This window comes from Panicum virgatum, chromosome 4N (assembly GCF_016808335.1).
Source record: "Panicum virgatum strain AP13 chromosome 4N, P.virgatum_v5, whole genome shotgun sequence".
In the NCBI taxonomy this organism is placed as follows: Eukaryota; Viridiplantae; Streptophyta; class Magnoliopsida; order Poales; family Poaceae; genus Panicum; species Panicum virgatum.
The window spans coordinates 27,930,429-27,949,335 of record NC_053148.1 but is presented as its reverse complement, the minus strand read 5'-3'; positions in this window follow the sequence as shown (position 1 = coordinate 27,949,335).

The window sequence follows — 18,907 nt, the reverse complement described above, 5'->3', positions numbered from 1 at the left end:
TTGATGATGTTGTGTTCAAGTCCAAATCAGCTGGGGGCATCTAGAAGATTTACGTCAAGTTCTGGAGCGAACTCGAAGATTTGGGCTCCAAATGAACCCAAAGAAGTGCGCCTTTGGAGTATCGGCCGGTCAATTTTTGGGATTCCTGGTGCATGAACGGGGAATTGAGATCGGCCTGAAGAGTCAAGAAGCTGTAAAGATGATGAAGCCACCTACTACAAAGAAAGAGTTACAGAGGCTTATCGGTAAAATTAACTTTGTCAGACGATTTATTTCTAATCTGTCTGGACGCATGGAGCCGTTCATGGGTTTAGTAAAGATCAAATCCGATGATGAGTTTCGCTGGGGGGCAGAACAGCAACAAGCTTTCGATGAAATTAAAGAATATTTGTCCAAGTCTCCAGTGTTGGTTCCTCCTCAGCAAGATAGGCCGTTCTACGTGTACCTATCTGTGGGTGACACTTCTATTGCTTCGGTGTTAGTCCAGAAGCACGACGGCTAGGAGAGGGTGGTTTTCTACCTCAGCAGGCGCATGTTAGACGCCGAGACCAGGTACCCTGAAATTGAGAAGCTTTGCCTTTGCTTATTCTTTACATGTACAAAGCTTCGTCATATTTTGCTCTCGGTGGAAACAATTGTCATATGCAAATCAGATGTCATAAAGCACATGCTGTCGGCTCCTGTCCTAAAAGGCCGGCTGGGAAAATGGATGTTTGCATTGTCAGAGTTCGATATTCGGTATCAGCCTGCAAAAGTAGTCAAAGGACAGGCCCTGGCGGATCTTGTTGTAGACAGGATCAACACGGATATTGCTGCACTATTTGTTCGTGCTTGGGCTATGTTCTTCAACGGATCGGCTTGTGATGAGGGATGAGGTGTGGGAATTCTGTTGGTGTCGCCTCGAGGGGCGACTTACTCCTTTTCCATCAGGATGACTTCCCCGTGCACTAATAATTTGGTGGAATATGAAGCCGTTCGCAAGGGGATGGAACTGCTCCTTGAAGCTGGTGCAGAAGCGGTGGAAATTTTTGGAGATTCAAAGCTGGTGATCTCTCAGCTCACGGAAGAATATAGATGCGAGAGCGATGCTCTTTTCCCAATATGGATGCAGTGCCATGAGTTGATGTCACAATTCAGGTACATCAATTTCCACTGGATACGCAGAACTCTGAACAATGAAGCCAATGATTTGGCACAGATGGCTTCCGGGTACAGGGAAGCAGCCGATGGAGTTGACGTGGAGGTTCAGTTTCTAGAACCCGGAGACTGGAGAGCCGATATCTTCAATTACTTGAAGGATTCGGCTCGGGGGGCACCCAGAAGGATAAGACTCAAGGCCATGAAGTATGTTCTGATAGGGGATGACATGTTCTACAGGACCTTGGAAGGACTACTACTTAAATGTCTGGGACCTTCAGAGTCAAATCGGCTCTTACATGAGGTTCATGAAGGAGCTTGCGGTACTCATCAATCGGCTCATAAGATGAAGTGGCTGATTAGGCGATCGGGATATTATTGGCCTACCATGCTTGAAGATTATTTCAAATATTATAAAGGATGTCAGGCATGTCAGAGGTTTGGCAAAATTCAGATAGTGCCAGCATCAGTAATGAATCCTATCATCAAGCCGTGGCCATTCAGAGGTTGGGCCATGGACATGATTGGTCAGATCAACCCATCGTCTAGCAAGGGTCACCAATGGGTCTTAGCTGCCACAGATTATTTCACAAAGTGGGTGGAGGCAGTATCCATGAGGTCAGTAGCGTCAAGAGATGTGATCAGCTTTGTCAAAGAGCACATCATCCATAGATTTGGAATTCCTCAGACCATTGCGACTGTAGCGAAAATGGCCTCTCATGCCATATTTCAATATAATGTTTTGGCGATTGATGACACACGCAACACTTGAACTAATGTGTTTGCTTAGATGATATACTCAGGCTTTTAGGTTCAAGTAATGACAAAGAGAAGAGAGGCGAAGCTAGGCCCGAAGGGCCGCCCCTACGGGGGTTCCGCCCCTCGCGGGTCTCAGGGCAGCGCCCTGAAACCTAAAAGAAATCAAGTCACCGGTTGAACCGACGCCAAGCAAATTACACACGTCGGTGCATTGACTTGAGCACGTCTGGGAGTTTTAGTATCACCGGTTAAACCGACGTAAGGCAAAATGTACTCATCGGTGCAATGACAGAGATGGCCTGCGGGCTAGGGTTTGGCACCGGATGAACCGACGATAGGAAGTTTGAATACGTCGGTGCAATGGCAGAAGCAGACCAAGAAAAATGCATACATCGGATGAACCGATGATGCACCGGTTAATGGCGTCGGTGCAGTTGTCCAGAGAGTTTGTTTTTCAAGGATCAGAGGACAGTTGCACTCACCGGTTAAACCGACGCTAATATTACATACACCGGTCGATTGCGTCGGTTGATTGCCCGTACACGTAACGGCTAGTTTTCAGTGGGCAGTTTAGTATCACCGGTTAAACCGACGATGGCAATTTGGGGAGCATCGGATTAACCGGTGTTAAGCACATTTCTGGCAGCTTTTCTCCAACGGCTATATTTGCTTGTGCTGCCTATATATACCCCCAAGGCCGCACCATTTGAGTGTGCTGGAGTTCAAAGAAGTATACTAGAGCTAAAGATCATCTCCAACCACCATAGAGCTTCATTGTACATCATATAGGCTTAAGCACACTTGTGAGAGTGCTTAGTGCTTGTTTAGGCTTAGTTCTTGAGAGAACTAACTTGAGAGAAAGTCTTGCTGCGGCAAGCAACTTGTGTACTCGTCGTGTGACCCTCCGACTTGGTGTGGAGTGGCAACGACACTTTGTGCGGGGAAGGAGGCCCCTACTTGGTGTTAAAGCTCCAAGATAGTGAAGACGGTGCCGTGGTGACGCTTCGAGATAGACGGTGGCGGTGACCTCGTCTTTGTGACTTGGCGTCACTTAGCCTTTGCTTGTCGGGAGCCTTGGAGGCGTGGCAAGACGGTGATCAAGCGAAGAGACTTGGCATCACACTTGTTCTTTGTGAGCAAGTGGCCGTGGACGTAGGGAGGGACTTTGGTGTCCTAACCGAACCACGTTAAATCGTGTGTCTTGGTGTCTTCACGGGAGTTTGCATATCCTCTCCCTTACCGCTTTACTTACCGCATTACGTTTCCGCATTTACTCTTTCTTGCTTACCTTTACTTTCCTAGTTAGTTTGATTAGGATTGGCTATAGGTTGCAAGTCTTTTGGGGTAAGTAGAGGGTAGCATAGATAAACCTTAGTCATAACTAGCATGTGTAGGACGTGTTAGGTTTATCTTATGCAATTAGATTGAGCCCTAGGATAGAAAAGCGATTAGCGACCCTATTCACCCCCTCCCCCTCTAGGGTCGGACACCCCGGTGATCCTTACAGCGACCGATGGAGGATCGGTCTTTATATCAGAGGAATTCAGGAAGTTTGCCGATGACATGGGAATTAAGCTGATCAGATCATCTCCATATTATGCCCAAGCTAATGGACAGGCTGAAGCATCCAACCAGAGCCTCATCAAGCTCATAAAGAGAAAGATCGATGAATATCCTAGGCACTGGCATGAGGTGTTATTAGAAGCTTTGTGGGCATATCGTATTTCATGTCATGGATCCACCAAGACGTCGCCGTACCATCTAGTCTACGGCCAAGATGCTATGTTACCATGGGAAATCACGGCCGGATCAAGGCGTGTCGAGTTTCAGAATGATCTATCCGCTGAACAGTATGCAGCCTTGATGAACGATAATGTGGAGGACCTGACAGAACTAAGGCTTTGGTCGCTGGAGAAGATCAAAGAAAATAAGGATAAAGTTGCTCGTGCGTACAACAAGAAGGTCAGGCCTAAGGATTTCCAGGTTGGAGACTTGGTTTGGGAGGCAGTATTGCCATTGGGAACTAAAGATAAAAAGTTCGGTAAATGGTCTCCAACTTGGCATGGGCCGTATAAGATTGATCAGGTCTTGCCTGGGAATGCATACATGCTCGAGGAATTGGACGGTGTCAAGTTTCCTGTTGCTGTCAATGGCCAACATCTCAAGAAGTATTTCCCGAGCATGTGGGAAGGCGAGTAACAAAAAGCCAATGAGATCCATCTGGCTGTAGTGTAATAGGCCAACACATTGAGTTGGCCAGCGAAAAAAAAATCATGACAGGCCAACACGCTGAGTTGGCCAGTAAAAAAAAATCATGACAGGCCAACATGCTGAGTTGGCCAGTAAAAAAAAGAAAGAAAAGAAAAGAGATAGGCCAACACATTGAGTTGGCCGGTAAAAAAAACTGGAAAAATAGTAAAATACATATGAGGAACGAAACAGCCGATGTGTAACCATCGACTTAAGATGTTTTTAAAACAGTTACAAGTTTCAGGTTAACAGGCAGTACTAATTGTATCTTGAGCCTATCAACTGGTTCAAGAATTCTTCTGTGACATGGATGGCTTCTATACGGACGGCGTCTGCTCATGCTATGATTGCTTCGTCATCCTTGTCATCGCCTGTTACTATCTGCCGACTCAAGGTGCTTATCTCTGCAAACTCTGCTTGTATCTGCTCGGTTATTTCCTGGGTCTCTTGTTCGGAGTTTGCGATGGAAGTTTCTTCGGCCTGGATGAGCTTCTTGGTGGTACAGATCTTTTCTTCGAGTTCTGCCAGTTCTTTCTTCAGGAGGTCGAGTCGCTTCTTGTTAGCAGACACGTCAGTTTTGGTATCTAGAGTGGCCTTCTTCTGGTTGAGGGCCTTGCACTTTTGGGTAATGTCAGCTTTCAGAGAAGCTTGAGAGCGACGTGCTTCCATCCGTTGTTGTGCTTTATTCACTTCTATCCGAAAGAATGGAAGGTTGCTGGCTGGCCAGAGCTTGATTTGCAACGGCTCCGGAAGTTGGGTTTCTATTTGCTCAAAGATGTTCTTTATCTTGCTGGAATCATCAACCAGAGCAGTGATCGGAGCAGATAGTAGATCCTTGATGAGTTGAAGCTGATGTGCCAAGTTAGCCAATTGCTGCAAAGATGATGTCTCTGCTCCAGGGATAGTCAGACCCATTGATGCCGGGTCAAAGGAAAGCAAACATGAAATGTCAAAGCCCTATGGACATATCTGGAGTTAGAGCAAGATGCATTTATAAAGCTATCGGCTGATTCAGAATTGGTTTTGTAATGTTACCTATTCTGAAGAAGTGTTGGGCGATTCAGGAGCAATCGTCCTGTTAGAGCTTGTGTTGACATCGAGAACATCGACCGTATCGGCTTGTTCTTCGTTTGCATCCATCAGTGCATCAGGAGTTGCAGCCATCTCATGTTGATCCAGGTTTTCTGCATTGGGGATTTCTTCAGCTGCGTCCTGAAAATAGAATTACAGTCAACCAGAGTACACATGTATGAGATAAAGAAGAAGTTTCAGAAAAATGAGTTACCTGGTTGGTGTTAGACTCTGATGGATTTGGGGAAGCTGGTGCTAGTTTCTTGATCACTCGCCTCATGATCATCTTCCTTTTCTTGGTCAAGACTCGGGGGGCAACGCTTGCAGAAGTTTGTCTTCGCTTGGAAGCCGACTGAAGTAAGTCTGGCTGAACAGACATTATCACTTTCTTCATTGGTGGTGATTCTTTGCAGAAGAGTACATCAGGAGCAGTTGGAAGAAAGTGGAATGGTTCCTCAGTGCTGGCCGTAGGTTCTGGACCATCTTGTTGCTGCTAACAGGGTGAGCAGGATTAGCCAAGAGAAAGGGATAGAGGACTTAGAAGGAATAAAATGCATAAATTCAGTACCTCTTCCTCGGGGATTGCATATTCAGGATCGATCTGCTGCAGTTGAGGACCTAGAGCTTTTCTGAAGACTTGAGTTTTCCACATGTTCCACCAAGTATCAAAGCCGATTGATGAAGAGGTGAAGGACAGATCGGCTGGTATTGGGATGTGGAGGTCATCAAACATGCTGTAGCATCTTGAACTGGTGAGACCATCAGGCAGAACGGCTCTGCTCTCCACCAAGTGGTAAATATGGAAGTGGGGAGGGACCTGTACTAGACCAAATTGCCGAGCTGCTATGGCTGGTTGGTAAGATTCATAACCTGGCTTGATAATTCTATTAGAGGTGCTGATGCCAACGGGGAGGAAGCCAGGTCGAATCATTAAAGAGTATAAATGCCGAGTGTTGTCGTCATCAGCAAAGTTATCTAATCTGAAGGCAGTTGGGTTCTCAAAGGATTCAGATTCAGTAAATGGGAAGTTATCTAGTCCTTTGTAGAAGACTCTGAACCAGTTTGCTGCATCTGTTGGGTTCAATTTACTGCCAGGAAGGCTGAACAAAGCTTGGCCGTAGCTAGTACATCTAATTGGTTTGCCACTCTCATCAGGGAAAGAGTTCTTGGTCAGGCCTTGGAAGTTTGGGATATGGTGCTGAAAGTACATTTGTGCCCACAACTGAATAAACCACCAAGGGCCTCCAGTTCTCAGTTTCTTTTGGTTAGGCGAGTTAGATGTCATCAAATGGAGATATCTGTAGGTTTCTCCAAGGAAAAGTTTACCTAGGCTGGTGCGATTGCCATGGGCCAGGTGATAGGCCAAGGGAAGATAATTCTTAGTTGGAGCTAGAGAAGGACCACAGAAGATGAAGTGCTCTAGCCAAAGATTTAAGAAGGTTGTGTGTTCCTTCTCAGTCACTGGACCTTTTGTTTTCATGTGCTGACTCATGTAAGTGCCCCAGTTTGTGCAGTTAACTTTGGAAGAAAGTTTGAAGGGGACTTCTACCATTTTGTGAGCAGCAGGATTAGGAGAACTAATATCTAGGCCAGTGATCATGACAACATCTAGCAGAGTGGGAGTCATGGGTCCATGACCAAAGAGGAAATAATTCAGAGTATCAGACCAGAAATAGCCGATGGTTTTCAGAAGATTTTCATCTTTGTCAAGTGGAGACAGTGATAAACTAAGTGCAGCAGCTATGTTCAAATCCTGCCATAGGGGCATGTGAGCTTTTGCTACTCTGTTGTACCATGTAATCCAACTCTCAGGGGGATTAGGCCAGGCTCTTAAGCAGTCGACCCAGAGGTTCAGATCGATGTTTTGACTCACAAAAGGGATCCTATTTGCTTCACAAGAGATCAAATCTGTGGGATTTTCATGGGTTTGTGGGCCAAGACAGAAAGATTTTGGGTTGAAGGGATGCGGCAGAAGGATGTCTGACACCTGAAGTTCAAAAATTCAGAAGTATGCATATGGTGTCATGTTTCAGGGTTCAATTTCAGAAGCTTAGTAAGTTGAAGAAAATTAAAGAATTAGGCCGAATATTACCTTTAGGCCGCAGATTGCCACATCGTCGGTTGCTGAGCTTGTCGTCTGAGTTGCAGAATCTGCCATGGTACAGATCCGTTGTCTTAGGGTTTGATTGCTGTAGGCTCTGATTCGAATTCCGGCTGCTTAGAGAGCTCTTGCTCAAATTTGTAGAACTGGGCTCGGATTCAAGAGTTTTGTTCAAGGTGGAAGTGATATTCTACTCCTATGCGGGTCGCTTCTGGTTTGAATTTCGTCGGCTCTTGGATATTTATAGAAGCCTGATGCGTTGCCATCGGCTTTTTGGAAGATAAACGAAGACACATGGAATTGAAGGGAAACTCAATTTCATTAAAGGAAACTGATTTCATTGATATGAAATCATTACAAGGAAAGCCGATTTTACAAAGGAACTAATCCTTCGGCTTTGTGATTCTACCCCTACAATGCTACCTACATCTACCAGTCGTAGGTGTCTGAAGTCCTACGGCGCTTCGAGCTTCGCAATGGTGCGTCTCTGTCGTTGTCGTCGTCGTCATCACCATCCTCGCCGCTGCTGCTGCCGTCATCCTCGGTGCTGCTGCTTCGCCCGCCGCCGCTGCTGCTTCCCTCTTCGCTTCCCTCCGTGGGGGCTTTGAGGAACTGGTGGGGGTTTCCTCCTGCCGCCGTGTCGTCGCTGGAAGAAGAGCCGATCTCTTCGAAGGAGTCGGCTCCTTCCTAGGAGAAGGTGTCGTCTTCACTGCTCTCCAGTTCCTCTTGGAAGAGGAACTGGAGGTCTTCCTCTCCCTCAGTTGTGGGTTCGTCTTCCTTGGAGGCGACCCCGAAGTCGAACTCCTCTGCATCCCAGTGCAGAGGAGCCAGCGCCTCGTGGGCTGCTGTTGCGTCCCATTCGGGAGTCGGCTCTCGGCTCTCTGAGATAGGGTCAATGGAGGAGGCGGAAAGGGAAGAAGAGGAAGAGGGAGAAGAGGAAGAAGAGGAATCTCCAAAGGAGTTGGAGCCGGAGGAAGAAGAGATGGCCATGGCTAGTGAAGGATTGGGGTTTCTGCGCTACTGGCTCTGGGAGGAAGAAGGAGTTTGCTATGGAGAAGAGCCGATTCGGGTGAGATTAAATAGTGAAAAGATGGGAGTCGGATCGGCAGTTTTCACGTACTACGAGAAGCCAGTTGCAGAGATGTTGCCTCTTCCTTGGTGGTTGCAGTGTGTTTAATGAGTATTAACGGGAAGATGAAGCGACGGATTGGTTTTGGAACTATCATTGCCAAAACCAGGGGGGCATGTGTTATCGCCATAAATTAACAGGATTAATTTATGGGCCGAAAGCAAGATGGGCTTAAAGCAGAAGACTAAGAAGACTTGTAAATCGGCTCCTGCGTGAGCATCTGGGACACATGGGCCATGTATCCTTAGATTTAGTTTAAGATTAGAGATAGAGTCCGATCGGGACAAGATTAGTTTAGATTGTTTCCCAAGTCTCCGGACTATAAATATGTATCCTTTGTTATTCGTAAAGGAGAGCGTCATCACGTCTCGCAAACAACAAATCTCGGCACATCGCCACCCCTAAACCTAGGGTTTCATCCAAGTAAGCGTCATGCTGCCCTGATCGCTTCTCGCGATCAGGGCAGCGTTGTTCTTGCTCTTATCTTGGTATTACTCGTACTGAAGTGTTTTTTATGGCGAGTAATGCTAGTTATCTTGATGTTCGTAGCATGGCTTTTAGTAGATCCGTTGTGCTTCATTGCTTATCATCTACGAATATCATGTTGCCTCTGTGCTATCACGTTTCAATCTTATGCTAGTTCTTGTCGTATAGAATTAGTTGCACAGAGGCAACACCCTGCTTCTTTTAAGTTTAGTAGATCTGATCTGTTACGGTTTGCTCTTGTTCTTAAGAGTTGGCGTAATATCTGCTAGGTTAGGCCTTGCAAACGGGTTGGACGATCCGCTGGCGTATTAGATGCTTTGCTTCTTTTAAGTTTAGTAGATCTGATCTGTTACGGTTTGCTCTTGTTCTTAAGAGTTGGCGTAATATCTGCTAGGTTAGGCCTTGCAAACGGGTTGGACGATCCGGTGGCGTATTAGATGCTTTGCTTTAGTCTTAACAGGGAATTGATCCGGGAATCGGCTCTTGCTAGTTCTTAGGCCTCTGTTTTGGTTATGGTTTAGTTATCTGTTACGTTTATTAGGCCTAGTCACGTGTAGGATGTTCCGATCTAGCAGTGAAGCCTTTACCATTGTGGATTAGATCAATTAGATTTAATTGAAGCAGCTTTACAGTTATTCGCTTTAATCATCAATATCCGGATAGATACAGATCCGATCTGACACCGGGACTTGATCGGCTCTTTAAAGCCGATGCAAGAGTCGTCCCGGGGAGCCGACCACGGCTCGGACTTACGTTTCCATGTGTTTGTGTGTGCAGATCAATCTTCGCAAGCACGTCTGCACCTTCCTGATCGGGTATAGGTCAGGTGGCACGCCCTGCGTCTTCACAAGCCGCGGCGCGTTGCTGGAATTGCGGGCCGTCGACGAGGGAGCAGTGCCTGCCAGCGCCCCGGCGACCTCCCGGCTCTTCGTGTTGCCTGTCACTGCTCGCCGGTGGGTTTCGACCGACAACAATACCGCGGTTACTTTTCCGCATTCGCCTTCTTCCTTCCAACCTTTGCGCCCCTTTGCCTTCGAGCCTTCTCCCCCTTTGCTCATCTGCGTAGATTGTTCTACACCCCCACAGTGCGATGGCGTCCCTCGGCCACCCCCGTCGTTTCCAAACCGAGGAGGAGCTGAGCACGGTGCGCCGCTTGCTAGGGTGGAGCCCGCAGGAGACTGGCTGGGGGTCCGAGCAGGCTCGGTTCCCCTCGGCAACCTCCGCGCCGGGGAATTTGTGCTATTCACTTCACACATTTCCACTGGCGTGGGGCTGCCGATCTCCTCGTTCCTGCTGTTGCTGCTAGAAGACTTCAGCCTCCAACTTCAGCACCTTACGCCCCACTCCCTCCTCCTGACATCCATCTTCGTCCATCTATGCGAGATGTTCGTGGGAGTGCGGCCCTGCGTCATCCTCTTCCGCCATTTCTTCATACTGGTGAAGTCCGGGAGGGCGAAGGATGAGGTGGGGGCGTATTACTTCCAGACAAGGAGTGACCTGCCGATGCCTTACATTCCCGGCCTTACTGGCGGAAAGTGGGAGGAGTGGCACAAGGATTGGGTGATCGCCACCACCGAAGCCAATGAGCGCCTCGCCTTGCCGACCGAGGGACCCGCCACCGACCGTATCTCCTGGAGGGCCAAGCCGTCCCTACCGCCGGATTTCGACTCCGTGCTGGGCAAGATCAGGTCGCTGGCGGAGAGCGGCCTCACCTCGCTGCACGTGCTCGGGGACTTCCTGAAGCGCCGGATCGCCCCCCTGAGGCAGCGGCCGTGCCCTGCCTGGAGCTTCACCGGCCTCAACGACTGCAGCAGGACCCACTGCGGAGAGGGAAGCGACCTGACCCAGGAAGCTTTGGAGGTCCTGGTGCGGGCGGTGATGGGGGAAGTCTTCATCTCGGAGCACCTAATCCTTCCTCAGGGTGTTGTCCCCCTCTGCGAGAACTCGCGCCTGAGGACCGCGGTGCTGGCCATCCTGCCAACACTCGACGACAGTGGGCTGGCCGCACGCCAGACCGGAGGCAACCCGAACTGTGGGATCCGGATCCCTGGTGCATCCGGGGAACAAGCCATGCCGAGCGTCGCGTGGACCGGCCCCACTGCCAAGGGCAAGCAGGCTGTGGCTGGTAGCGCCGCCATGAGCGGTCCCAGCCAGGCCCGGAGCAGCTCTGGCGCGTCGTCGGGGGAAGCAGGCCGACGCAGGTTGCTCCGGGGCGTCGGGACCCCAGTCACGGAGTCCGCCGCAAAGCGTCAGAGGACCGCCGAGGATGCGGGCCAGGGTAGTTCCCGGGTGTCCGGTCCTCGCGAGACCTCCGGAGCTGTCGCGCCGCCGCCATCACCGCCGAGAGATACCACCCGCCGGTAGCAACAGCAGCAGCGGCAGCCACGGGAGCAACTGCTGCAGCAGCAGCAGGCGCAGGGCAGCAACAGCGGCAGCAGCAGCAACAGGAGTAGCCTCGGGTTGCGCCTGTGCCGCAGCCACGGGAGCAGCAGCAACAGCAGAAGGAGCAGCCTCGGGTTGCGCCACAGCAGCAGCCACGGGGGCAGCAACAGCAGCAGCAGGAGAAGCAGACGTCAAGCTTCCGAGGGCACTGGATACCTGGCGCTTCAGGGTTAGTGTTATTCTAGTCATACCCCCTATCCTCGGTGCTCTGCTTTATGCTGAAAGCTCCTTCCCTTTGTTTTGCCAGGGCTCCTCGTCCAAGCAGTTCTTCCGCAACTGCTAGTCCGTCAGCGGGGGTCCAGGCGACAGGGGCCTCGGCGACGACGGCGGGTACGACGGCGGGAATGGAGAGCGCAGGTGCGGCGGCTTTCGCGAGCCCAGTGGCGCCCGACACGGCGGTGGATGCGCCAGTGCCAGGCGGAGCCGCATTCGACGTGGCGGCGCCTGAGGCGCCGGTGCCGGGCGCAGCCGCACCTGATGTGGCGGTGGTGAAGGCGCCGGTGTCGGGCGCAGCCGCGTCCGATGCAGCGGCGGTGGGTGCGTCCGCACCCGACGCGGTGGCCCTCGAGACTCTGGCTACGGCGACAATTGCGCCGACACCAGATCCGGCGGCGGCGAGCGCGACGGCGACAAGTGCTGCGGCGGCGAGCACAACGGCAACCGAGGTCCCGATGCCCGCGCCGGAAGTTCCTTCCTCCAGCTCCAATCCTGTAGCAGAGGAGGAGCTGGAGGTGGACTTTGGTAGACAGCTCCTGCGGGCCCCCCAGAGGAGGAAGCGACTCCCCTCCCCCAGGTGCTGACCCAAGTCCGGCAGTCGATAGTGGAGGCAACCTCCTCCGCCGAGACGGCCTTCCGGCAGGAGTGGGCTGCCCTGGAGAGTAAACACCAGCGCCTCTCCGACTGGCACACCCGCCTGGAAGCGCACACGAAGGTTGAAGCCTCCCATGCTGCAGAAGCTCGGTCCAAGCTCATGGCCGACCAAGAGGCCTACCGAGCCAACCTTCGGAAGGTATTCGACCGGGAGCTCGCAGTATCGAGCCGGGAGAAAGCCCTGGCGCAACGGGAGGAGACTTTTGCCCTGGAGGTTGTCAGCTTCGCGGCTCAGCGGTCCGAACTTGAGACTCGACTCGCGGCTCAGCGGTCCGAGCTTGAGACCCACAGCCAGGGTCTCGAGATCCACATGCAGGAGCTGGACAAGCTCTCTGGAACCCTGGCTGGATGGCGGAAGCAGCTGGAGGAGAGGGCCAGCAAGCTGGCTGTTGTCGAGTTGGAGCTGGAGGAGGACAGGAAGTCCCTTTATAGGCGGGAATCCCATGCCGCCAACATGGAGAAGCAGCTCAAGAAATAGCGCGACAACCTCAAGAGGCTGAAGGATTCAGCGGAGAAGAGGAAGGCCGAGCTCGAGGAGAGGTCCCGCGAGGTGGAGTTAACCAAGGCAGCTCTGGACACCCGGGTGCAGGAGGCGATCCAGGAGGTGGTCCGGAAGCTCCAGGAGGACCAGCGCATGGGGGCCCAGCGAATCGCTGACTGGGCGACCGAGGCGAGCTTAGCACTGGTGCCACTTGGAATGTGCCCAATCCAAGTGGCGGAGCCGCCAGCTTCGATTGCTGATGCCCTCCCAGTGTTAAACTCCGCTTCGGATAGGCTCCGGCATCTGGAGCCGGTCCTTGCTGGCCAGCTTGAAGCTGAGGGCCACGAGCTGATCCGGATGGTGGCGGAGCACATCCTGACCTGCCTCCGGAGCCACAACCCGGCCATCTCGCTAGCGCCCGTGGTCGATGGTCCTGTGGCGGAGACAGAGGCCGCAGCCCGGGAAGGCGTGCGGGACGTCGTCGATTTCGTCGCCGCCTACTTCAAGCGGGAGCCTGCAGACCCTTGAGCTGGGCATTGTACCTTTGTTTTTCTTTTGCGTTATGTAACAAACATTGTACTAGTTCGAATTTTAATAAAGTAAAAAATTTCAACTTAGCTGTTTGTCAATTGCTATGGTTGCGGTATGCAGCACCCAGGCGCCCTGGCCCCCTGGCAGATAGGTTCGCTTATTTGGACCTATCTGTCACCCGAGCCGTAGAAGACACTCCGGACCCCCGTATGAGGTTAGGCAAGCGTCCCTGGGCATAGGTGTAGTATAGTTTGCAAGCCGAGCGAGCATCTTATTCCCTATGTAGCAGATAAAACTACAGAGAGGAGAATCAAATTCGCTTATATGGTAGTAATGATACTGCAACTTAGCTGTTTCACGCATGCAGAATCGATCCGTGATGTCTGGGTCAAAGCGAATGCTCCGGGCCCCCTGGGAGATAGACTCAGTTGTTTTGTGTCTGTCTACCATCGAGACTGGACCTCGATCTGCATGAAACCTTTAAAGCGGATGCCGGGACCCCCTGGTAGGTAGGCTCATTGGTGTGAGGCTAGCTACCACCAGACAAGGCTTAACCTGTGTACCACTTCAAAGTCACAGCTTGGTAGCAGGCCCGCCGAACCTATTCTGGACCGGCTCCCAGGCTAGTACGAGGTCCGGAGCTCCAGATGCAAGGGTCCAGGCAGTTCAGTGCTTGTTACAGAGTGGTGGAGTGTGTAGGCTTAGGGTGCGGAACCAGGCTAAGGCGCTACACAGGGCTCCGGACCACTCCAGGAAACAACACGACTTTCCCAGACCTGGCTCCGACACTCCAGACCCTTCCTAGCAGTGGGTGAGGTCATTTTGTCGTACTCGATCCATTGAGATATGGAGCTGGACATGCCGTGTAGGACTTAGGAAGCCAACTCTTGAGCTAGAACGAGGTTCGGGCCCCTAATTACCCGGCTCCGGGTGCTAGAGCACTCGTTACAGGGTGGTGGAGTGTGTAGGCTTTGGGTACGGAACCGGTTAAGCGGCTACACAGGACTCCGGACCACCCCATAAAACAAGCACCCCCTCTCCAGAGCAGGTCCCTAGGGGTCCGGACCCCCTCTCCCAGCAGCAAGAGGGTCCGGATCAGTTCGGCAGTCCAGCAACTCAATACAGATCTTAGTTGTAGCGACAAGGGTGGAAGTCCGCGCGGGGGTTAGAAAAGTAAAATCTCAAGAATCATAATGCGAAATTAAATTTTGACACAAAGACAGAACCGGGGCAAATCTTTCCTTTGCAACTTGATATACATGGCTTGCGCGATGGATGCTAGAGGCCGGGTTTACGAGGGCGGACCTCTACCGCTCTGGGCCGTGCATTAATGCTAGCCGTCGGTGCGATGGATGCCAGAGGTCGGGTTTACGGGGGCGGACCCCAACCGCTCCGGGCCACACGCTGATTCTATCTTATTACAAAGGAAAAATTCATTTCCCCTCTCTGGCTAAGTGTAAAACTTACGCAGATGCTCTATGTTCCATGGGTTGGGCAGCGACACTCCATCTTCTGTGGCAAGGCGAACACATTCGGGCTGGCATACCTCTGTAACCTTGAAGGGCCCCTCCCAGCTGGGGGAGAGTTTGTGGAGCCCTGCTCGGTTCAGGATCCGTCTCAGGACGAGGTCGCCATCCCGGAGCTCCCTACTGTGCACGAACCGCTGATGATAGCGCCGGAGCGCCTGGTTGTAGCATGCATTTCGGATAGCTGCTCGCCACCTTCGTTCGTCAACGAAGTCCACATCGTCACGCCGCAGCTGTTCCTGTATGGACTCGTCAAAAGCCTGGACCCGTGGTGAGCCCAGGTGAATTTCTGCGGGAAGGCATGCTTCAGCCCCGCAGGCCAAGAAAAATGGAGTCTCCCCGGTGGCTCGGCTGGGTGTGGTCCGGTTGCCCCATAGTACGCACGGAATCTCATCAACCCATTTGGCACCATGCTTCTTCAAGCAGTTGTAGGTGCGGGTCTTGAGTCCCTTGAGGATCTCTGCATTCGCTCTCTCAACATGTCCATTGCTGCGGGGATGTGCCACAGACGCAAAGCATAGCTGGATGCCGATGTCCTCGCAGTACTCTTGGAAGAGTCTGCTTTTGAATTGGGTCCCGTTATCCGCAATGATGCGGTTTGGGACGCCAAATCTGCACACAATAGACTTGAGGAATGCGACTGCTGATTTCTTAGTGATGTTCACCACAGGGGTAACCTCCGACCACTTTGTAAACTTGTCGATGGCGACGTAGAGGAACCGGTACCCGCCGACGGCCCGGGGGAATGGCCCCAGGATATCCACGCCCCACACAGCGAATGGTCATGAGGGCGGAATCATTTGCAGAGCTTGAGCTGGTGTGTGTATTTGCTTTGCATGGAACTGGCATGCTTTGCAGACTTCACCAGCTTAGCCGCATCCTGGAGTGTTGTCGGCCAGTAGAAACCATGCCGAAAGGCCTTGCCAACAAGCGTGCAAGATGAGGAATGATTTCCGCACTCACCTCCATGGATCTCCGCGAGCAACTCGCGGCCCTCTTCCTGGGAAATGTACCGCATGAGGATACCATTGGCGCCACGGCGGTAGAGATCCCCTTCTACCATCGCGTAGCATTTAGCCAATCGTACTATGCGCTTCGCGGACACATCATCATCAGGGAGGATATTGTCTTTCAGGTAGTCCCGGATCTCGAAGATCCATGCATCGGAAGCTCCCTGAGCAGGTGGGAGTGGCTCCACGAGGTCTCCAGGATCCTCAACAGAGCTCACAACCCAAGGCGGGCACCACACGTGGAATGCCGCCGGGACCGCTAGCTTCGAGGTGCTAGCTTGATCCCCTTCACCCAGCTCGGCAGGCTGGGTGGTGGGTTTCAGCAACCGTCTTTTGACGACGCCCTTGGGCATGGATGCCTAGGTAGATGCTCTCGCGGAGAGATCATCTGCTGCTGAGTTGAGTTCGCGGGGAACATGTTGCAGTTCCAAGGCGTCGAAGTCCTTCTCGAGCTTCCTCACGTGGATGAGGTATGCTGCGAGCTGGGGATTGTTGCAGCTGCAATCCCCTCAGACCTGCTTGATGATTAGTTGAGAATCCCCCTTCACCAGAAGCAGCCGGACCCCTAGAGATAGGGCTTGTGTCAGGCCAAAGATCAGAGCTTCATACTCCACCATGTTGTCTGTGGCCTTGAACTCAAGTTGCACCATGTACTTAAGCTGATCTCTGTTTGGATCGATGAGGACCACACCAGCTCCTGCCCACTTCTTGCGGACGGACCCATCGAAGAAGAGTGTCCAGTGGGGCTCGGTGAAGACTGGTGTCCTGATTTCCGGCTCCGGGGGTCCAGCATTGAAGTCCGGACCCCCAGAATTGCTTGGGGAAGGAGTCCACTCCGCTATAAAATCAGCCAGGATCTGGCTCTTGATTGCATGGCAAGGCTGGAAGTCCAGTTGGAACTCAGCCAACTCTGCTGCCCACTTAGCGATATTGCCCGTGGCGTTGGAGTTGTGCAGGATCGCACTTAGCGGGTAAGAGGTCACTACGACAACTCGGTGTGTCTGAAAGTAGTGGCGCAGTTTCATGGACGCAATAAGTATTGCATAGATAAGCTTATGCGTCTCAAGATACCTGGCCTTTGCCTTGTGGAGGACTTCGCTGACGTAGTAGACTGGCTTTTAGATGGTCCGGACCCTGGTGACCGGGTCTGGCTCACCCTTATCCACCACGTCAGGTCCTCGGGCCCCCAGCGGTTCTGGGTCCCCACTGGAACGTGGCTCCTCCGGACCCCCTTGTCCGGGATCTGGACCTTCAGGCAGAGGTGAGGCTGACAGGCCCCCGTGTCCGGGGTCCGGCTCACCATCCTTGGATGGGGAGACCCTGGTGTCCCCCTGGCGGGCTTGCTCCGTCCTTTCGGCGACCAGCACCATGCTGACCGCCTCTGCGGACGCAGCAAGATACAGAAACAACGTCTCACCGGGCTCTGGAGCCACCAATACTGGCAGTGAGGTGAGATGCTGCTTTAGCTCCTGGAAGGCTTGTTCAGCCTCTTCAGTCCATGAGAATGGACCGGACCTCCTCAATAGCTTGAAGAAGGGGAGGGCCCTCTCAGCCAGCCTCGATATGAAGCGGCTAAGAGCAGTGAGAGATCCAGTAAGCTTTTGGACGTCCTTGATGCGGCCAGGAGGCCTCATCGCTTCGATCGCCTTGATCTTGGCTGGGTTTGCCTCGATGCCTCGATGTGAGACCAGGAAACCCACCAGCTTCCCTGCCGAGACACCGAAGATGCATTTCTCGGGATTCAGCTTTGTGCGCGTGGCGCAGTCGGTCGAAGACAAGGGACAGGTCCTCCACTAGTGTTGACCCTACCTTAGTCTTGACCACAATGTCATCGACATACACCTCAACAATATCTCTAATTAGATTACAGAAAGTTTTGTTCATAGCTCATACAAACGTGGGTAAGGCATTCCTCAGACCACATGGCATGACAATATAGCAATAAAGCCCATCTACTGTGACAAAAGCAGTATGCTTCCTATCCTCTCTAGACATCTGAATCTGGTGGAAACCAGAGTATGCATCTAGGAAAGACAAAAGGTCACACCCGGAGGTGGAGTCCACGATCTGGTCGATACGTGGAAGAGGATAGGGGTCTCTAGGACATGCCTTGTTGAGGCTGATGTAGTCGATGCACATCCGAAGCTTCCCGTTGGCCTTTGGGACGACGACCGGGTTGGCCAACCACTCGGGGTGGTGGACCTCCTCGATGAAGCCAGTGTGCAGCAGCTTGTGAACCTCTTCACGGATGAAGTTCTGCCGCTCCACGGACTGCTTCCGAGGCTTCTGGCGCACTGGTGTGGCATCGGGGTAGATCCTCAGATTGTGCTCGATCACTTCCCTGGGGATCCCAAGCATCTGTGACGGTTCCCAGGCGAACACGTCCACATTTGCCCGAAGGAAAGTGATGAGCGCGTCTTCCTATTTCTCCTCCAGGTTCCCCGTGATGCGGGTGGTCCTGGACGAGTCTGCACCGATCTCCACCGTCTTCACGGGAACATCGTCCGGATCAGACGGCTGAACCCTGGGAGCCTTTGCAGGCGCCCTGGGTCGCGAGGTGGACGGGTCCTCCTCGGAACGTGCAGCCTCTGCCACCAGAGCATGCAGCCTCTCAACTGCAGCGACGGAAGCGGTGTGGTCACCCCGCACGGTGAGGACACCGGCAGGGGAAGGCATCTTCAAGACCAGATACCCGTAATGGGCAATGGCCGGTCGGCTAATGATGGCGTTGAACGGGAGGTTCACCTCCGCAACATCGAACTGAACGCTCTCTGTGCGGAAGTTTTCCTCGGTCCCGAACGTGACCGGCAGTGTGATGCTCCCCAGAGGGAACACCGGATGTGGGCCCACTCCGGAGAATGGGTGAGAGGGAGTGTGGCAGTACCGCCCTAATTAATCAGGCTCAAGTGCGCTAACCATCATCTTAAAGAGAATCCCGGCTAACACGCACTTCAAACGGAGTAATTCGGCAGTGCTGTCGGGTAAAGTCCCGAAGAATCCACCTTAGCGTCGATCGAACCCAAAGCTTACATGCAACCCACACGAAGGTGAGTCCAGAGAGTACAACATTTCACAGATACATTACATTACAGGGTCTTAACTTAATTATTACAA